The 18144-nt window shown below is 48.3% G+C and overlaps 1 long non-coding RNA gene across 3 annotated transcripts in view; it reads left to right on the top strand.

Moving 5' to 3' along the window:
• LOC146870347 (uncharacterized) overlaps positions 1–18144 on the top strand; it is a 394511-nt gene that overhangs the window by 234851 nt on the left and 141516 nt on the right. The window lies entirely within an intron of this gene.

Below are 18144 nucleotides of genomic sequence, written 5' to 3'. Positions count from 1 at the left end.
AAACATTGGTGCTTTATAGATCGGGCAATAGCCGGTATACATATGTGGAAGGTCCCCATGCTCCCTAAACATTACCGTCTAGTAGGGGTTTACATTTCCCCGGTGTTGAGATCCACACTGATGATGTGGGACAGGATACAGGTTGTACAGGGCCTATCAACCCCTATGTCCCCATTGACTCTGTTTATTGGCCATCCGGAGTTCCCGCTGGCATGTCAAGGGCAGAACTTTCTTAAGTGGCAGGAAGCTAATTGTAAGAGGGTGGGAGACCTTTTTGATGAGAAGGGGTTAATGGATTTCTTTCAACTAGTGGAGGGGTATTGGCTACCCAAGTCAGTGTACTGGCAATACCTAGCCTTATGATACTGGGTGAAACATCCAAAGGTCCATGTTCATGCAGGGTGACCTTTAACAAACTTTGAGAAATCGTTTATCACTAGAACCTCCGACAAAAAGCTGCTGTCCAAAATATATGCCTTATTAAATACGCCAACGCAGCATTGTAAATCTCCAGTGCAGGGCAGGTGGGGGACAGAGTGTGCACAAGAATTCTACCTTAAGGAGTGGCAAGACATCATGCATAGGGCCAGGGCATCTTCTTGTAGTACAGCCGGCAAGGAGATGTACCTTAAAATAGTGCACTACTGGTACTACACCCACGAGCGGGTGGTGGACTGGAAACCGGGGGGAAGCATTCCTCTTAGAGGAATGTAAAGCAGCTTGTTTTACCTTATAATCTCTTGAATTACCAAATGAAAGGACACCACACAGGTATATATATCAAATATATATGTATTTATTTCTAGACACACTCTACTAATCCCTTTATGGGATTAGAAGCCAGGAACACATTCAAATATCAACGTTTCACAATAAGTTAAGCACAAATATGGCTGGGGCACTAGGGGCGTACCAGACCATATACTAAAAAAGAGGTTTAGAAAAGTCGACTTGCGGAATGACAAGGTCTAGGGCCTGTAGAATCGCAGGGGCTTCACGACTGCAGTGATAGCGGGTAAGTAACAGACCCACGGGAGATGCGTGCAGTGTGAGAACACAGCCGCGGATTCCCTATTGATTACAATGGAGCAGGTCGCAGTTTGATTTTTAATGTTTTAGGGTACTTCGAGGAAGTCTACAAGCAAGCCACTTACAAGGTAAGTAATTCGAGGGCCAACACACACTAGGGCACTGGAGTGCATGAGTTACCTCACCCAGGGAAGCCGGGTGCATAGGTGTATTTTGGTGTCAGGTCCCGTCGCTGTTTTCTATGGAGACCCAAGAAGACTTGCTGCTTGCGGCGACTGAAGAAGTGTCCAGTGGAATCCAAGGCTCAATTCAAGATGTAGAAGACCTGAAAATTGAAGGGACAGTGTTCACAGTCACTTGCCAGTGACCCGGGGCCAGGAAGATGGATGCCCACGGATGTCGGGTTATTTCAGGTGATCAAGGGTGTTTTGACTCTTTGCTCACGAGGTCCAGGAGGGATCGACGATGACCAGCAGCTGGATTCGGAGTGTTCCACAACTTCTGCAGCTGACTGTTGTATCAGCAACTGGATTGGAGCCAACAAGCCTTGGCAACAGCAAGTCTCGTATAGAATGAAGAAAGTACATGGTGCAGACCAGCAAGGTCTGAGGGACTCACCCAGCAAGGGTGAGTGAGGGCAGGCCTGAAGCAACCACGGGAGTCCTTTGAGTTGATAAGAAAGTCTTCGGGGAACCCACAAGCCAATGGGCAAAAAATCGTGATGACGCCTCTTGAGGAAATGCTTCACAGGAGCCCATGGTCACTCGGTATGGGGTAGGCTGCTGTTTTTTGCTGCAGAACCTGCTGGAGGCTTGGACCACAAATGGTCCAAAGCACGAGTTCGTAGAAGATCGTGAAGGGGTTGCACTCGACAATAGGGCATGTTTCCCAGGTATTGTGGTTTCTCGTCACTCGTGGGGTCCACTCGCCTCAGCTCTGCTGGGGACTCACAATGGCCGTCGATAAGTCAGGAAATCCAATTTCGGGACTGCAGGGACTTTGGACTCTGGCGGGAGCGGGAATGTTTGCGATTGTTGATTAGAGTTTCAGGTGTCTGCCAAGCAAGGGAGTCACTCCTTGACTCCAAGGGAGATTCTTCCATTTTCCAAAGGTAGTGGAACATCAAAGGGCCAGGATTCATCTTGTAAAGCATCATCCAGGGTTATCTAACTTGCAATGGCAAGGTGTTCCTATCTTATAGTAAAAGAAAGGGAGGGACTAGCTCTATGACCACTCCTCTAGGACGATCAGGGGGGTGGGTAGTTACACCCACTTTCCTTTGTCCAGTTTTGACCCAGAGCAGGGACTGGTAACCCCTGAACCGGTTTGAGCTGGCATATGCACAGAGGAGCCTACTGCTCCCCCAGTGCAGGACTTCAAAAAACTCTAAGAGTGCACCCACCGAGCTCCAATACACTAAATCCTGTCTGGAAGGTGGTGACACCTCCCTGTGACAGGATGCCTATTGTTGGGCCTCCTCCACTGTGAGTTTCAGTCAGCAGCAGGCGGGCAGCCCAGTGCCTGTGCTGGTGGCATCCAGTTTGTGATGCCAGGGCTCTTTCACCCCCTCACATTGTAAACCAAGCACCCTGCCCTCAGGATTGATAGGGCCTGCCATGGGGTGGTTGATATTAAACCTATGTGTGTGTATGGTGAGATATAGGAACCTATACCTCTGTGAGGAGTGCTAACACTACCCCACCCAGGCTGCAGTAGCAGGCCTGCGGTGTCAGATTTAGTCTGCTTCCCAGGGGTGGCATAATACATGCTTCAGCCCCTGGTAGGCCTGTAAAGTACCTATGCCCTTGGTACCTAAGGTACCATATCCTTGGGGCTCATAAGGCACCACAGTAACCAATCACTAGTGCATCTAATATGCACTCCAAGTCGTTTAGAGAGAACAGAGAAACTGGGGTCCTGATTAGCAGGGACCCAGCCTGACTATAGCCATACACCAGTGTATACATCAGAAAAAAGTGGGGGCAACATAAGTGCAGATCCTACTCTCCTACATCCCCTGTCCTCCATATAGATCCCAGTGATGGCGGTGTGATGACGAATGCGCTCTGCGAAGGGTTCCATATACAGAGCAAATATGAGTGGTGAGAAGGGACATCCCTGGCGGGTGCCTCTCCCAATTTTAAAGGGTTGTGACCGGGTCTCATTGACAGTAATTATTGCCTCAGGGCCTTATAGGTGCTGTCAATCCACTACAAGAATCGTGGTCCGAGGCCAAATCTCTTCAGGACCTGGCGCAAGTAGGGCCACTGGACCCGGTCAAAAGCCTTCTCGGCGTCAACCGATAGGAGAAAAGCATGTTTCTGTGAGCGTTGGAACATGTCAATAAGGTGGCATAGTCTACGGGAGCCATCACTACAATTCCTTTCGGGGATAAAGCCAGACTGGTCTGGGTCGACTAACCCCTGCATGTGAGGTGCTAAGCGGGCTGCCACTTTAGTGCTGAAAATGTTGAGGTCAACATTTAACAGCAAGATGGGGTGGTATGAGGCTCACTTCTTTGGCTCTTTACCCGGCTTAGGCAAAACCACCACTGTGGCCATACACGTGGAGGTAGAAATCGTTCCTTCAGTACTGAAGGAGTTAAACAAGTGTGTGAGTTTTGGGAGTAAACTCGGGGCCAGAATTTTATAAAATTCTGAGAAAAATCCATCTGCCCCCGGGGCCTTGCCCAGTGTCAGTCCCTGAATCGCCCTCAGTACTTCATCTGGGGTGATGTTTGCCTCTTGATTATCTGCGTCGAAACTCGGGAGAGAGGAAACCTGGGCTTGGGCAACATATGCTAAACAATTATGGATGAACCCAATCTATGTGTGGCACAATCACTAGTAGGCAGTGTTTGGAACCCACTGGGTTTGTTAAAAGACCCCTCACACACCAACCTGGTTGGTGTCATGCTTCATCATTGGGGTCCCAACCGGGTGGCCGAATGCCCCCCGGTTGTGCTACGATGCCTGATTACAGCGGAGCTGGTGTGGTGCAGAAATCTGATGTGAAGTGAATTAAAAATATCTCTGAGAATCCTTGCCTCTCTGTTTTTTATTACTGGCAGCTCAGGATATGATTAAAAACTAGGTATGATACAACTAAAAAAGAAGTAATTATCTTGTAGTTGTATATGAGATGGGTCTACATGTCTCAGCCCGCAAGGGAATGTCGTAGGGGCTTTCTTCAGGACCGTGGAAAGTGGTGAGTGGCAAAAGGTGTAGTGCCACGTGAAAAGTGAAAATAAAAACTAGTACCTACATACGCACTAAGGTCTGTGGACTGCGTGTCTACGTACTTATGGACACGTATGAAAAAAAGGACCTGTGGGAAAGAAAAGACAGCACAAAACATGTTTATATACACATGACAAATAGATAGCATATTTACAGTGGCATTAAGCAACATAAAATGCAATCTTAAGTGCTATGGTCATCCAACCTGACCCGCCTGGTAATGGTACCTGTTGGGAGTCCCGGGGAGCACAATTTATTACTTTTAGGTGGCTTCGGTGAGCAGAGCTTTGAGGGATCACTGCTGCGCCACTGCCATCTTGGCCACGCCATCTTTAAGAATTTAAATGAGTGATTACAACTCCGGCTGTTGACTCTTTGCTGAGCCTGTGACCAAGGGTGTGTAAGCGTCGGGCTGTATTTTAAAGGTTTCCTGTTTTATGCTCTGCTCACTGCACCTTCATTAAAGAAGTTCGACCCACCTGTGAGGCTTTTCCTATGAGGTCTTTTCCTATGTTGGGGATATATATATATATATATTACCTACTGGCGGTCGCCAGTAGATAGTTATAGTTAGGACCTAGTTTCCATAGGAAAAGCGTTTAATCTTTTCTCAATAACTTTGGCGTCGGTTGACGAATCTTCGCGAAATTTTCAAAACTAGTGGGGCGCTCCGGTCAGCTCCTGTCTTGAAAGTTTCAGGGTGATTTGCCAAAGCGAGGCCTGAGAAAAAAGGGGGGGTCCCAGAACGTGTTTTCTCCATGTTATTTTCCGGGGGAAACTTGAGACACGGCTTCAGCCCGAACTGCTGAACAGAATTACACCAAATTTGGCAAAATGGTAGCCCTTGGTTCAGAAAGAGCCCTTTTTGTTAAATGGTGTAAATACGTTCAGTAGTTCCTGAGTAATTAAAAAAAAAGAGGTCGTAAAATCAATTTCCCATCGGAAACTTTAGACATGGCTACAGCTCGAACTGCTGAACAGAATTACACCAAATTTGGCAAAAAGGTAGTGCTAGGTTCAGATAGCTTCCTTTTTTTAAATGGTGTAAATCCATTAAGTAGTTGATGAGAAAATCAAATACTAAAAGTTTTGATATCTAGAGGTGTGGTGGATCCACTGACCCTCCCGACCACGAGCATCATTTTAATTGGCTGTCCACACTCCTAAACCAGGAAGTGTTGGCAGCCATCTTGTGCCTCGGTAACCGAGGCACAAGAAAACAGAACAAAAAAAGGTGAAAAATAACAAAAGGGGGCAGGGTAGAAACACCCTGACCCCCTAGGCCCCCTAGACTCCCTAGACCCCCTAAGTATTTTTTTTTTTAAACGGCGAGATTTGCGCACCCAGAGCGAATTACGGCCGAAAGTTTTAAAAAAATGAAGCGCGGGCTCCCACGCTTCATTGAAATTAAACTCCCGGGTGGGCCAGGTCCCAGGGGCACTGAAAAAATATGTGTGGGTGGCCTGGTACATGTTAGCACTATGGCCCTTTCCATTAAACTGATAGTCACTTTACGGACACACTTTCAAGTTGTTTGAAAATAACATCTCGATAATTAAAAGTGGCAGACACGGCTGTGCGTAGGGCCGGACGAGCCCTTGCGGTTCCCAGTTGCGCAGCACTGCCCGCGTGCTGTCACTGCAGAGAGAGCGCTGTGAGAAGTTGGCCTGGTATATGCTATCCACTAGTTATATTGGGCACCCTGTACCAGTCCAAATAACCTCTTCTTGGTTATAGGTTAAAGACAACCTTTATTTAAAGCTATCCTAGTGGTAGCTATGGAGAGCAGCCTTCAGGCTAAGTCTTGAAGGAATGTAAAGCAGCTTGTTTTACCAGTCTACAATCTCTTGAGTGCCTAAATGAAAGACATCCAGACCAGGTATATATATAAAATATATGTAGTTATTACTAAACACACCCTCCTAGTCTCTTTATGAGACTAGAGGTCAAAACACATAAGTTACACTTCAAATATTACAGTATAATGGCACAAGGGGTGAGCCAAACCATATACTAAAATAGAGGTATAAGAACCACGACTTAACTAGACACAAGGCCTAGAGCCTGTAGAATCGCTGGAACCCCTAGGAACCACCCAAGGTAGTGACACAGGGGACCCACGGGGGCTGTGTGCAGTGTGTGAACACAGCCACGAACTCCCGTTAGCTTCTATGGGGAAAGTCGCGGTTAGGGACACTTAGAATCGAGTCAGGACCAAACCCTTTGGGACTTAGGAAGTTCTAGGGCAACACCCACGGGAGCACCGGAGTACTTATCTCACCCAAAGAAGCCGGGTGCATAGGTGTCAATTAGTGTTGGGTCGCGTCATCGATTTTAATGGAAGCTGGCGAAGAAGTGCTGCTGCCTGGAAGATGCAAGTATCCGTAGAGATCCAAGCCTGGATCGAAGATGAGAAGAACCTGAAAGCAGAGGGGACAGAGTCTGGGTCTCTAGCCAGTGACCAGGAAGGCGATAGGCAGATGCCCACCGATGTCGGGTGATTTCAGGTGAAGGAGGTGAAGCTTGACTCTTCAGCCAGGAGCACCAGGAGGTGTCGAGGACATCCAGGAGCTTGATTCGAGCTGTTCCATGAAGGATGTCGAGTGCTGCAGCGTCGGTGCCCAGATCGGACACAACAAGCCTTGACAACAGCAACCCATGCAGAAACAAGAAAGATGTTTCGGTGCAGACCAGCAAGATCTGTGGGAGTGAGTCGGGGCATGTCTGGAGCAACTAGGGAAGCCCAAGGAAATTCAAAGTTACCCCCTCAGGGACCCACCTGTCGGCAGACCAGGGATCAAGATGAAACACAAAATGGTGGCCCACGGGTCATTCGGGGTGACTAGGCCAACAATCATCTGTGGATTCTATGCTCGAGGTGGGGGCTGTAAGTCAGCCTAAGCACAACTTCTGGAGATGTCGAGAAGTCAATGCACTTGCAAAAGTGCACTGTGACCAGGAGTTCTGGTTCCTCGCTACTCACAAGGGCTGTAGGTCTCAGCTTTGCTGGGTCCTTGGGTCGGCCTGTGAGATGTCTGGAAATCCTCTTCCTGGGCTGCAAATACTTCGGAGTCCAGCAGGAGCTTCAGAAATGCAGACTGTAAAATTGCTTCATTGGTGCCTGCCAAACAGGGGAGTCACTCTCACCTCTAGTCTTGAGTAGAGCGTCGAAGTTCCAGGATTCAGCTTCAGAGTTTCGTCCAGGGATATCTAAAGGTCTGATTGCCGAAGTTCCTTACTTATACCTAAGGAAGGGGTTGAACTAGCTCTGGGCACCCACCTTTGGGAGGGTTTGGAAAGAGGGGTGGCTACACCCATTTCCTTTGTCCACTTTCATGCCAGAGCAGGGGCTGGAAGCCCCCTGAACCGGTTTGAGCTGGACTATGAACATGGACACCAAATGTGCCCCCAGTGCAGGACTTCAAACACTCAGAGAGTGCTTCCACCCAACCCAATACACATCAGCCTGTCTGGGAGGTGGTTACACCTCCCTGTGACAGGAAACCTATTGTCCAGGCCTCCCCTGCTGGAGTTTTGGTCAGCAGTAGGAGGCCAGACTTGTGTCTGTAGCTGCAGCATCCATTTTGTGATGCCAGGGCTTTATTACGTTTCTACCGGGCATACCAGTGCTGCCATGTCTCTCCCTCTAGAAGGGTGGGATCATACTCCAACACCAGTTACTGGTGTGGGGTTATGATTCCAAGGTGTTTGACACCAAACACAACATGTTTCCGTGCAGCCGGTCCAAAGTTAGCATTTACCGTTGGGATATAATGCACTTAAGAGTATATGGTCAGGCTGCACTACAAACAGCATCAGAGAATGGCTCCGAACACTGCAGAGGGGCTCTACTCATGCAGGGGCACCCTCTTACATAAGAACAAAGCACTCTGCCTTCAGGATTGACAAGGCCTGAAATAGGAGTAAATAGGAAACAGTATAGGTTTATATGTGTGTATATATATATATATATATAGTGATACAGTAGCAGACCTGTAGTGTTATTTTGGATGGCTTTCCAGGGGTGGCATAATGCATGCTTCAGCCCCTGGTAGGCCTCTGGGATACCTATGCCCTGGGTACATAGTATACCATATACTAGGGACTTATAAGGGTACTCCAGGTCCAAACTGAAATGTACCTAAAGTACATGCAATCAATTTAGAGAGGAAGCAGCTAGGCTGGGGCCCTGAATAGCAGGGTCCCAGCCAGACTAAAGTCGAAAAACAGTAAAACACCTGCAAAAAGTGGGGGTAAACCTGTGAAGCAGATCCTACTCTCCTACAAGCGCCGCCTGCTTAGCTTGTTGACTAGTTGCGCACTGTGGCCGGTGACAGCCACCCGTGCTGCTGGTGATCTGAGCTGCTGCACATTGGCCCTCCCATGCCACACTCTGCCTGCAGTGACTCCACATGATGTCAGCTTCGTGCACGAGACGGCGATATGGCATTGGTGAAGATGCTGGCAATCACAAAGTGACAGTGCAGCCAGGCAGTCTCCCCTGAGTGCATCTCCTAGCAGCTCTGGTGGGACCAGACACTCCTGAGTCCCCTCAACTACGCTCCCCACGTGAGGAGCTGGGCAACTGCGTGCAGATCGCTGGGCGCTCCCTAACAAGGTCGAGCATGTCTGCTACTTTGTGTGCGCCACTTAATGTGCACTAATCGGCCCCCCGGGTGGCATTGTTCCTGGATATGTTCATTTGAATGTAAAGGGGTGGCACAGCGTGGGCTAGGTGCTCGGTGAAGTGGTGCGTGCACTGGCTTCCCCGAAATGCAGACTAGTTCGCAGTGACCATTGAGTGTTGTCTGTGGCACTGAAAAGGCTGGGGGAGGGTCCTAAAATTACTGCTGTAAGATACAGCAGAGCAAAAATAAAGCATATACCCTTTATTTTGTAGGTCTGTTTCCCTCTACATAGTAAGGGCTTGATGTAGCTAAAGGTTGTAACATCATCCATCTTGGCAATACTTCCGGTGGAGAACCTCTGGCGGATATTGCGTGTATGGTGGATGTTGCGTAGCCACTGTTTTCGGGAGGAATTTATACACCACGGTCACCACCACCCTTCTCGACACCACACCCTAAGGGCCCACTGGCCCCAAGGGGGTTATGGGGCCACTGTCACCAATCTAAGGGCAGTACTGACACCAACCACGCCCCCTTTAGCCTTTCTACCTGAGACCCTTATTATCCTCACCCTAGAACCATCCTAACCCCTCACCATCCTCAGTCCTTGACTCTTCCAGCCCTGGAACCCTTCAGGATGCATCACCCTCCCCACCCATGCCTCCCTCGTCACCCTGGCACCTTGGTCATCCCGGGACCCTCCCCAGCTCTAGCACCCTTTGCACCCCTAGCCTTTTCTACCACAGAAACCGCCCTCTTAGAAGTCCAGTAAGGCCCCTTTTGCCATCAGTGTCCCTGTCGCACAGCAGCTACCTCTGGCACCCCTGCCTTTCTCACTGCCCCTCCCATAGCTCACTTCTATAACACCTTACCCGGGGATCCTTTGCAGCTGTATCTCCACCTGCCTTTCCAGCCAATCACACTGCCAATCCCTGGCCCCTCTCTAGGACCCCCTGCCCCCGGCATTCCTGCTGATCCCAGCTCCATGCTCATCTCTGGTACCCTGCTTAACCAGAGCGCTTTTTCAGTCCTTAGCACTCTGCCCGTCCCTGGAACTCCTTTTAACCCGTGTGCCACTCCATCCTTATGTCACTACCCATCCCTGGTACTCCTCTCAGCCAGAGCGACCTTCCCATCTTTATCACACTGCTCTTCCCTGGTACTCCTCTTAACCAGGATGGCCTTACCGTCCATAGCACACCTCTCATGCCCGGTACTCCTGTTAACCAGAGTGAGATTCCCGCCCATAGCACATTGCCCATCCCTGGTACTTTTCTTAACCAGAAAGGCCTTCCCGTCCTCAGCACATCACTGATCCCTAGTACTCCTTTTAACCATAGCGCATTTCCTGTCCTCAGCACAACTCTCATCCCTGGTACTCCTCTTAACCGAAGCGCATTTCCCGTCCTTAGCACCATGACCATAACTGTGGCCCCATTTCATCCCTAGCACGCTTTCCTTCTCTAGAACAGCTCACACCACTGGCACCAGTCACCCCCAACCCCCAGCATTGCTCATACCCCTCTCATTCCTAGCCACGCTCTCATCCCTTGCGCCACTCAAACCCCTAACACCGCTCTCTCCCCTAGCACCACCCGCACCCCTAGCACTGCTCTCTCCCTTAGCACCACCTACACTCCTTGCATGACTCATACATCTAGCACAGCTCTCACCCCTAGCACTGCTCGTACCCCTAGCACCGCTCTCACCCCTAGCACTGCTCACACCCCAGCACTGCTCTCACCCCTACCACTGTTTATACCCCTAGCACTACTCTCACCCCTAGCACCGCTCTCTCCACTTGCACTGCCTACACCCCTAGCATGACTCATACATCTAGCACTGCTCTCACCCCTAGCACCACTCTCTCCCCTAGCATGACTTATACATCTAGCACTGCTCTCACCCCTAGCACTGCTCACACCCCTATTACTGCTCTCACCCCTAGCACTGCTCTCACCACTAGCACTGCTCGCACCCCTAGCACTGCTCTCACCCCTAGCACTGTTTGCACCCCTAGCACCATTCTCACCCATAGCACCACTCTCACCCCTAGCACCACTCTCTCCCCTAGCACCGCCTACACCCCTAGCATCACTCTCTCCCCTAGCATGACTTATACATCTAGCACTGCTCTCACCCCTAGCACTGCTCACACCCCTATTACCACTCTCACCCCTAGCACTGCTCGCACCCCTAGCACCGCTCTCACCACTAGCACTATTTGCACCCCTAGCACCGCTCTCACCCCTAGCACCGCTCTCTCCCCTAGCACCGCCTACACCCCTAGCATGACTCATACATCTAGCACCGCTCTCACCCCTAGCACCACTCTCTCCCCTAGCATGACTTGTACATCTAGCACTCCTCTCACCCCTAGAACTGCTCTCACCCCTAGCACTGCTCGTACCCCTAGCACTGATCTCACCCCTAGCACTGCTCGCACCCCTAGCACTGCTCTCATTCCTAGCACTGCTCCCACCCCTAGCACAGCTTACACCCTAGATCCGCTCACACCCCTAGCACCGCTCACACCCCTAGCACCGCTCCTACTCTTAGCACCGCTCCCACCACTAGCACCGCTCCTACCCTTAGTCCTGCTCCTACCCTTAGCACTACTCCTACCCCAAGCACCGCTCACACCCCTACCACCGCTCTCATCCCTAGCACCGTTCACACCCCTAGAACCTTTGCTGACACATTGTCCGTATTTGCACCCCTAGCCACACCTTTCGGGTGACCCTCTGCCAGGTGGTCACCAATGAGAAATGGGCCCCAGGGTGTCCTTTATATATATATATATATATTATCTACTGGCGGTCGCCAGTAGATAGTTATAGTTAGGACCGTGTTTTCATAGGAAATCCGCAACATTCTATTTGGAATAACTTTGGCGCCGGTTGACAAATCCTCGCAAAATTTTAAAAATAGGTGGGGCGCTCCGCTCCGCTCCTACCCTGAAAGTCTCGGGGGGATTCGTCAAGCGGGGGCTGAGAAAAAAGGGGGTCCCAAAACAAGTTTTCCCCATGCAATTTTCCATAGGGACCTTTAGTCCAAGGTACAGCCCGAACGGCTGAACAGAATTACTTGAAATTTGGCAGAGAGGTAGTCCTCAGGTCAGGGAAGTGCCTTTTGCAGGTCTGGTGTCAATCTGTTCAGTAGTTCCTGAGAAAATCAAAAGTAAAATCATATATATATGTGGGCGGAGCCTAACCACACATCTCATCCTGAGATCTGATTGGCTGTCAGCACTTCATCCAAGAAGTGTTGGCAGCCATCTTGGGACCAATATACATGATAGCACCTCATTAAAAAGCATTGCAGTTAATAGAAGGTTTTAAGACTTTAGTTACATTATAAATCATTTGTTGATGGTACCATACTCATTTTAGGAATTGTAGTATGTTCTAAGGTGATTTCACCATGTGAAAAAGCCTTCTGCTGGGATATCATGATTGAGAGAAAAATATTTTCTCATGCTTTTCCCACAGAGGTTTGGAAGGTGATCTATAAGCTAAACTGAGAGCTTATTTTCTGTAAATTCACATTATCTTTCTCAGTCATGTGAGAATGAAGTCTGACATTCTCAGTAAAACATGTACATCCAACAAGGGCAGAGACTGTCAGTTGATTCCTTTGTGTTCTACTGCAGCTTCCCAGAGTGTACCAAAGAACAACTAGAGCGCTAACAGTCCTACTTATGATAAACATATGGCACACCTGAAGCCATCTTGCTTGGATTAAAGTGGGAACTCTTAAAACATTTAATTTAAAAAGGAACAAAATGAGGGGGTTCATTTTTCCATAAAAAGTATGATTAGTGCTGCAGAAAGAAAAATTAGGGCACATTTTGAGTGACTTCTCAAATCCTCTTCTATTTCATTAAAAAATTCTGACATGCAGACTGAAACATGCACTTTCAATACCAGCAGCAGTTTTCCCTGGTGAGCAGTAGCTTTACTACAGTGATCTAATAAGCAACTAGAGTGCTAACATTCTGAATTTATGGCAAATGTGTGACACATCTGAATGCCTTCTTGATGGAATCAAAGTAAAAAACTGAAAGTATTTCCTACTGAGGAGACTGCAGTAAATGAGGAAATTAGGAAACTTCATAACAAATAAGTCTCCCAAGATGGCAACCAGAGACAAAAGAGCCCAAATGTAGCCCAAAATCACCCAGATGTAGCCCAAATATAGCCCAATGACAGAAGTGTGCAAAACACTTATTATTTTGTGTTTTTGCAGTGTTATATAGTGCAGACTTGTCAGGTATTGGAGTGCTTTACATGAGCATTGGTTACATCACACAAGAACAAATTCATTTTGGTTGTAGACATGGGGAGACTAAGTGATTTGACCAGAATCACAGAATGTCGAGCTGAAGCAGAAACTCCAACCTGCTTCCCCAGTTGCAAAGTCTGCAGTTCTGGAAGTAATACCACATCCTCTCCCCTAAGTGCAACATTTAATCAAGTGGTCAACTGGATAAAAAAACATAAAGATAACAAATAATTTAAAAGTGCTTTGTCGCTATTTGAAAACTCAGAAAATATGTCCTTATTTTAGTCTTTTAGAGCACTAACCATAATTTTGATGCCAATAAGACCCTCTCATATATGTAATTTCTAAAGGAAATGCTCTAGGTATTACAGTTTTGATTACATCAAGATGACGTCAGGCATTCCACACTTTTGTAATAAATATAGAATGTTAGCAATCTAGTTGTTCATTAGGATACTGTTGAGAGGCAGAGGCCAGGGGCACGGACTCTGAAAATTGAAGGCAGGTAGGATGGTGCAAAGGCAACAATTTAAACACACTGAGCAGGCAGGAAGGGCCGTGGCAGCACAACAGACTATGGAGGGCAGTGGAAAGGGGGGCAGGGGCAACAAACCAACAATACAGGACTTGCAAGAGAGGCTGTGGCAATGTAATAGACCATTGTGGGCAGAAGGAAGAGGCAATGGTAGTACAACCATACATGCCAACAGACCCGATTCAGCCAGGAAACGTCCAATGTTTTTAAGCTCAAATGGGCTTTATTTGATCTGTCTCCTGTCTACAATCTCCTCTTTTTCAATGTAACTCAAAGGGGAAAATCAATACCCCAGTTTTTTTCAAAATCTCCCTCTTACCAAGTTCAAAATGTTCGCAAGTATGGTACATTGGATCATGGAAGGAAATGGGGTAGGGACATGGACTTGGATAACAGAGGACAGGAGGGACATGGAGAGGTGCACCAAACTGACCCTGCAGGGCAGGCATCAGGGTTTGCAGCAGCACAATACACCACACAGGGCATGCGGGACGGGAGTGCAGCACAACAATCCATAGAAAGCAAGAGAGAGGGGACAGGACCATGCACATGGACAACAGAGAACAGAGGGGCACGAGGAAATGGTATAATGGACAGACAGGAGAGAAAGCTGCAGCATAACAGACCATAAAGGGCAGGAGGGACGGATCAGGGGCATTATAATGGAACAGACAAGCCAGGAGGGAGGGAGTAGGGGTCTGCACATGTAAACAGAGGGCTGGGGGCAAGGGGGCAGGGCAGGAGCAGCAAGATAGCCATGGAGGTCAGGCAGGATGGGCACTAGAAGCAAGACACACCATGAAGAGCAACACTGAGACTGTGATGGCATACACACAGACCATGGAGGGAAGGTGGGAGGGGGTCAGGGGCAGCTAACTGACCACACAGGGAAGGTGGAAGGGGGCATGGCAGCACAGAAGACCATGCATGGCAAGTGGGAGGGTTAGTGGCAGCACAATGGCTATGATGGGCAAGAAGGAGGGTGCAGGGGCATGCACAAAGGACGATGGAGGATAGAAGGGAGGGTCAGGACCTGTGCACAGACAAGAAAGTTCAGGGGAAGGGGCCTCACAACAGACCGTATGGGGCAGTCAGGAGGAGCAGTTGCAGCACAACAGACCAGGGAGGGCAGAAGGGTGTGGCAGTACAATGGACCATGTAGGACAGGAGGAAGAGGATAGGGGCATGGCATGTGGACAGGCAGGGTGGAGGTGGCAGGGACAGGTTACAGTCATCTGACAATGCTAGGCAGGTGGGAGGGGAGTGGCAGCTCAACAGAACACTCAGAGTAGATAGGAGTGGCAGGTCCATGGAACATGGTGGGCAAAAAGGATGGAGCAGGGGCATGCACAAAGACATCGGAGGACAGGGGGAAGGAGAATAGGGGCAGCAAGCTAAGCACAGAGTTTAAGCAGGAGGTCAATGATGGGGCATAGAATTGGGCAATGGAGGGCAGGAGGAGTGGACTGGTACATCATACTAAATTGAGGGCAGTGGCAGCACATCAGACCATGCATGGCAGGAGGGATGAGGCTAGTCCATGGATTCACACAACAGAGGATAGGGAGGAGGGGGATGGGGCAGCAAGCTAACTGTTCAGAGAAGGCGGGTATTAGGAACTTTATTGTTTTTAAAACGTGTGTCTGTGCAAACTACTTAAAATATGAACAAGTATGCAGCATAATCTCACTTTTATTCAGGAAGAAGAGGACGTTTGTGACTGTGACTCCGGGCTCACTTGGCAGAAACACCCCCTGACCCTCCACCCCCTATCGCAAAATGTAATGCCCGTGAAAAGGGTAGGTGAACACAGTGTTATATAGAACATAGTCCTGAGAGCACGATTGAAAATGAAAACTAGATATAGTGTATGGTATAAACTATGCACCAAAAAGTGTGATATAAGATGAACCGGGCGTGAAATATAATATGCAATACATTGTGCGCAATTACAGATTCATTGGAGAGCGCGAGATAGCACAGGCACTAGCGCGTGCTATGCGATATGCGCCTTGGAGTGTAATATGCACAGGGCAGTGTTGTGTAACCTAACTAGTCTCTAAAGTTGTAATATAAAATATGTGCTGGGGAGTTTAACGTTGCATATGCACTGTGACAAAGATATGGATCCCAGATTGTAATATGTATGGCATAGCACTGTGCGTTATAACATAGGCATCGAGGAAGGCACGTTAGATGGGGCAATATAACCCGTGCGAAGACAAGTGTGGCATGACATACTCACGGGGTGGTGTTACAGTGCACATGGGCTAGAGAGTGTCATAGCATATGCACTAGCTAGTGGAATACAACACAGAGGTGTGTGGCACTCAGCAGGCAATGGTGGGTGTAACACAGCATTGGGCTCTGCCAGGAGCGCGCTGTGACTCTCAAGTGATGTTCGTCCCCTTTCCAGAGAGTAAAATAAAAAGTATTACACATCCGGCAGTGGATGTGTGTTTTATTAACCGTGAGGGGGGTTTCTTGCATAGTTTTGGTCGAATTTTTGTCGAATCCCCTTTGAATGGCTTGGTGTGCATGTGTATTAAATGTGCCCGTCAATAGCTACCCATGTTTGTATAAATAAACGACAAGGGTGTCTACCGGGATTAGGCACGGTAGGGCATCAGACATGTCAGAGCTTCACTAGTGGTGTAAATACATTCCACGTGGATTCATTGTATGCATAGTCGCCTTTTAATGAATATCACGCAAATCGTCATGGTGATAGGTACGTACTGTTTGTCCAGCATGTCCTAGGTGTGTCTATAAATATATATTTTTTCAAAATAATAAAAAACAGTGGCCGGCCCTGGGGATTGGGGTCAAAAAAATATAATTAGGAGACAGGCTCTGGGGGATGGGGTCATCAGGGCCAATAAATTAGAATAAGAAGGGGAACCACACAGCCCCCCTTCTTAAAAAATTAAAATAAATAAAAGACTGGCATCGTGCCGGAGGCCACGTCCCCTCCTTGCAGCACTCTGCAAACGCGCCCCCTGGTGAATTGTAAGTTGGGGAATTAATTCCTCTGCAATACTGAGGGTCCCTGAGGGTCAACTAGCCCAACAGGCATCTCCAGTATGCGCCAGGGAGCTGCGCTGCAGACAGGTGTTCTGAGGCCAAGCCCCTTTTTACACCTCTCTGCAACGCAGCTCTGTGGTGCTTACTGGAGGTACCTAGTGGTCAAGTTTGACCCTAGGGACCCTTAGTATTCAAGGGGACTTAATCTCTCAACTTAGAACAGCCACAAGGCGCGTTTACACAGTGGTGAAGGGAGGGGACGGGGCCTGAGGTGATGTGTGCAAACACGCACTATGGCACGTTTTAAATTGGGGATATAATTTCCCTTCAATACTGAGGGCCCCTGGGGGCTAACTAGCCCACCAAGTGCTTCCAGTAAGCGCCACTGAGCTGCATTGCAGAGAGGTGGTCCAGGCAGTGCCACTTTTTACACCTCTCTGCAACGCAGCTCTGTGGCACTTACTGGAGGTACCTAGTGGGCTAGTTGGACCCTAGGGACCCTCAGGATTCAAATGAACTTAATCTCCCAACTAAAAACGGACACATGGTGTGTTTACACAGTGGTGAAGGGAGGGGACGGGGCCTGAGTTAACGTGTGCAAAAACGCCCTGTGGCCTGTTTTAAGAGGTAGTTTTAATCCCCCTGCCCTATTATATACTAGGGGCTTACAGAGGAGGTCATGCTAATCACCGGGGGACGCCAACGCATAATGTTCCCTAGTGTATGTAGGTGTTTTCACTGTATTTTAAGTGTCTTTTAACATAGCACTGGCTCTAGGACTGGTTAGTCAGACTCAGTTACCACCAGTATCCGTCTGAAAAAGTTGAGGGTACAAGATGATTTTGCAACAAGGCTTCTTTCTGCTCTTCTTTTTGTTCTTTCTGCATGTTATCCTTCTTCCTGCACTTTTCTTCGTCTTTGAGGACTTCGTTTGCTTCTTCCTGCACTTCTTTTTTTTCTTTCTGTGCATTTTTTCTTCTTTCTTCACATGTCCTATCTCTGTAGGCATAGTTAGAAATTAGCATTTAAAAAAACTTTGAAATTCACAGAAAAAACCATAGGTTTCAGGCACGTTATAGTTAAGAATTAGCATTTAAAAAACCTCAGAAATTCACTGAAAAAACCATAGGTTTCAGGGGTGTTATAGTTAGCTGGACTTTTCACTTGTACAAAACCATTGAAATTCCCCCGTTATAGTTAGTTCAGCTAACTATAACTCGCGCGCCCGCAATGCACTGCTGATGACGTCACCTATTACATCACTCATGACATGGTCAGTGACATCACTCATGACATCACTGATGACATCTCAAATGACATCACTGATGACATCACTGATGACATCCTCCTTGTGATAGAGTGGCAGACCTCCTCTCACCCTAATATAACCTTTGATACACACATT

This window comes from Triturus cristatus, chromosome 1_1, assembly GCF_964204655.1.
Source record: "Triturus cristatus chromosome 1_1, aTriCri1.1, whole genome shotgun sequence".
Taxonomy (NCBI): Eukaryota; Metazoa; Chordata; class Amphibia; order Caudata; family Salamandridae; genus Triturus; species Triturus cristatus.
The sequence above is the reverse complement of the archived record's forward strand: the minus strand, read 5'-3'. Positions and strand labels throughout refer to the sequence as shown.